We start from the raw sequence: 4,237 nt of genomic DNA, 5'->3' as shown, positions 1-4,237 counted from the left end.
GATGCGATACTTTTCCTCTCTCTCTCTCTCTCTCTCACTCACTCTCTAGTTTTGGCCTGGCCCGATCGCGACCCCAAAGCGGGCGGCGGCACTTTAATGTGGCCCGGCCCCCAGTCCCGGGCATTGGCGCTGGCTTTGGCTTTGGCTGTTGGTAATGTCATAGATTTGGCCGTGCGACTAATTCACGACAATTTTCACTGATCGACGATTACCGCCGATGTGTGGTGGGGCACTGGCACTGGCACTGGCACGGCACTCCATAGTGTGGCATCCACTTCCTACCGGGATGGGATGGACGTTGCAGCCTACGCGCAATTCTCCCTCCTTATTGCAAATGTATTTTTAATTACATTGGCAAACTTTGAGGGTATTCGGGAACAATGGGGTTGGCACTGGCACTGCCACTGCCACTGCCACTGGAGCTTGTGGCTGTGGCCGCCACTTGACCATTTGCCTGATTGCGGTATTTTGCCGCACATTGCGGGATTCTCTAGCATCGCTCCGCTCCAGTTCCCCCCCACCAAAGTAAATGGCAAATGTCCGCATCGAATCATTCCACAGACAGAAGACAGAAGACAGAACGCGGTACGCATACGAGTACGTGTGTATGAGGAGAGTACGAGAGCATGTCCAGGGTATCGATTTCAGGCTACCGCTCCCATCTTGCTCCCATCTTTGCAGCTCATCTGCCACTGCCCCTGCCACTGGCACTCCCATCCCCTCCCTTCCTCTCTCTCTCCACCTGCCACAGATGCATCTCTTTCTCTCTGTTGCAGCTCCATCTTCTGCTGCTGCTGCTGGCGCGTAAATTTTCATGTCGCTTTGCGATTTGCAAGCATTTAACAAAGTCAAAACAATTTTAATGCACAGACGGGGCAGTTAATTAAAATAGCAACGATCCGTTGCCCAGTGGCTCCTCTACATAGGTACACCACGTATACCCTACAGGGTGCCAACGGACAAGGGTATGGACAGCAACACAAATTCCGCTAAGCAGACGGAGAGAGAGAGAGAGAGAGAGAGGGTGTCTCTGGCCCACAAAATTATGTCCAAAAGTGCATTAAATCTCAAACAGCAGAGTGACTCGCCTTAGGGTATGCTTTAGTCGTTGCTTTTGTAGATATGCCAATAGGTTTTTGTGGCTGATACCCAGCAGCAGCCTCTAGAGCTTCCAAAAGTGATTCAGTCACAAACTCAGACTCTCAGCAAAGAAATCTCTGCAAAGTCGTTCTCCCTCTCCTCTCTCTCTCTATAGGGTATTCCTCAGTCGTAGCCATACTCTCTCTCTCGTGCTGCAGCTCTATTTCGGGTAGTTTCGCCTAGACGACCCGACGGCCACTTGTCGGGCGCAGGCTGAGGTTTCGAGGGATTGGGATTGGGTCTCGATGGCGGCTGCTGCGCTGCGCTGCGCTTCCCATGTTGTTGCCTTTGACAAAATCAAATTAATTTTAATGCCTGTTGGCCGCTTTGCTGCACATTAATTACCAGACGAGCATCGGAGCAAACGAAGGAGTCCCCCCGTTGCACCCCCTGCAGCCCACATCGCTGCGCATTTTGGCATTTCGAATGGTTCCGACTGGTTTATAATTCAATAAAATTTGATTAGGCATTAATTTGCAGTGTCGGCTAATTAATGAGCGCAATATGCAATGCAATCTGCGGATCCTGGGACCCGGGACCTGGGACCTGGGACCCGACAGCTGACAGTTGAGAGCTCCCGCTCCCACCGCAGGCGGAAGCTCTTGCAAGCTCTCTGGGGTTAATGGCTATCATAGAGATACATTCCTCCGCTCTCCGAGATGCCTCTCTCTTGCGCGCTCTCTGGCATTGGCCAGCCATATATGTATGTATGTATGGTTGAGGTCTAAACCGCATCTAATGCCAATTTTTAGGCTGGGCAAAAAACACTGTATTAAATGGGTTTCCTCTTGCAGCTCCTTCTGCTCCTACTGCCTGCCCCTTTCTGCTCCTACTGCCTCACCCCTTTCTGCACACCCCCCACCCCCGCCCCCCCCCACGCCCCCCCCTGCCCAACTGCCTCCCCCCTTTCTGCTCCTACTGCCACCCCCCTTTCTGCACCTACTGCCAGCCGTGTGCAAACGGGGCGTACAGCGGGTTGGGTGGTGGGCGTGTTGGCCGTGCAGAGGCGACCTACTGTTGCATCTCTCTTGCCATCTTTGTTGCTCATTCTGTGGCATAATAGGCCAATTATTACTGCAATTTGCATTAGGCCAACACACACACACACACACACACAAGTAAACACACACACACAGATACAGATGCAGATACCTTCTCTCTGCATAGAGATGTGTAATCCATGAGAAGAAGAAGGAAGCTGCCAGCCAAAGAGAAAGAACGAGAGAAGAAAGCGAGCAGGGTGGCAGGGGGGGCAAGGCAGCCTTTGGAAATTCTTTTGAGCAGCGCGTTGTTATTATGAAACCGTTTAGAGAACGTGTTTGTGAACAGCACAGTAATTTGGTTAGATTACCAATCCGTAGAGGAGCAGTACACAGAGAGTAGTGCCCCACAGATGATGATGATGTGGATGTGGATGTGGCTGTGGCTGCCCAAGAAGAAGGAAGGAGCAGCAGCAGCAGCAGCAGCAACAGCAACAGCAACAGAAACGCGACGAATGTGGGCCAATCTATCACCGCTCAAAGTCACACCAAACCAGAGATTGACTCCAACAGGAGAGTAGCAACAGCGTGAGGCTCCAGGGGGGATCACAGAGAGTGGCAATGGGAATCCCGTTTGGCCATGGCCATGGCCAACGGCAGCGTGTGAATAGAAACGTTAGTGCAGGCACGTTCTGGGATGCCTTGCCTGATAAAAGTTGATTGCAAATTTATAGACGAGCAGATTGCCCATAAACTCATGTCCCAGCCTCGACTTGTGTACCTGGTGTAGCTGTGTACCTGTGCCCATGTGCCCATGTGCCCCTGTGCCCCCCTCCTTTGCATCTGCATCCATCAGAGTCAATCCCAGTCAATCGTCATGGAGATAAGCGCGCTGTCGTTGTCAACACGAGAACAACTTCCGCCAGTGCTCAATCATTCAGAACCCAGACCCAGTCCCAGACCCAGACCCGAGTCACAGTTACAGTCGCAGCTCCAGCACCAGAACTTGGCTCCGGACTCAAAGCCAAACAGAAAGCAGTGCGAAAGTGAAACCGCCCCATCGGAAATTTGCTTTGACTTTGCCTCTAATTGAATTAATTAGCCCGGAGCTTATGCAAATGCAGCGGCAGCAACTCTGACTGTATAATAGTCCCAGTACGAGGCATTCTATGTGGATATTTCTGCATGCCATATGTGCCACAAGTGTCAATATATATCGTGAGCAGCAGCCACAGCTCCGGTTATCATCCGCAGTCGGAGACTTCCCCCTCCCCCTGCCGCCATTCCGTCTTGGCCATTATTCTTCAAAATGCGCCGCAAGCCTCGGCTGTGATCTCAAGTCAAGCAGCCGCCGTGTCCGTGTGTTTCTTCACACAATGGAAACCGAACGACGCGCTGCAAACAGCAGTAGGTTCCGTACCGTTTCCCCCCTTATGCCATGCCCTATATTGGGTCCAATGGGCCGATCACGAACTTTGTCACACGCAAGCCAAATAAAATGTAGTCGGAGAGTGAGAGAGGCAGAGAGAGATGCAGAGAGAGAGAGAGTCACGACGCGAGGGCAGCGAGTGTGGAGTGTCCATTTATGGATTGCCTCATAATCGCGTTCCCCATATGAGCAATGCATTCCTGCAAGACTTTCCTTTAAGAATCGAAGAGGTAGAAGTTGTAGATCCCATTCTACATTTTAGACATTATAACTGGATCAAGGTCATAGGTCATAGCTACGTAAAGAAAGATCTTCCACGTGCAAAAGGGAAAAGAGAAAGAGTAAAGAAGAAGCCCCTCCCTGAGCCTTGTCTTGAGCTATTCTTCCGAGCAGTTCTCTCATTTCCAAGAGTATCTAAATATCGACTATCGTTACGTTTGCTTTCCCTTCAATGTTGTTGTCTGTTTTGCACTCGTATTTCATTTTAGCAGCCAAGCAGTGTGGAGGGGAGAACCGGGCGAAAGGTGGGGGGCAACGCCAACACACTCCAAAGCCGCTGCCAAGTAGACCTTCAGACGCCAAACACTCCAACGCCGCAGTCATTGGAGCAGCAGTCTCAGTCGCCGGCGCAGTCACAGCCAACGCGCAGCAGCAGCCACAAGAGCATTCGCATTCAGCTTCAGTCAGT

The sequence above is a fragment of the Drosophila obscura genome, unplaced genomic scaffold (assembly GCF_018151105.1).
Source record: "Drosophila obscura isolate BZ-5 IFL unplaced genomic scaffold, ASM1815110v1 contig_37, whole genome shotgun sequence".
In the NCBI taxonomy this organism is placed as follows: Eukaryota; Metazoa; Arthropoda; class Insecta; order Diptera; family Drosophilidae; genus Drosophila; species Drosophila obscura.
This window is presented reverse-complemented; position numbering follows the sequence as displayed.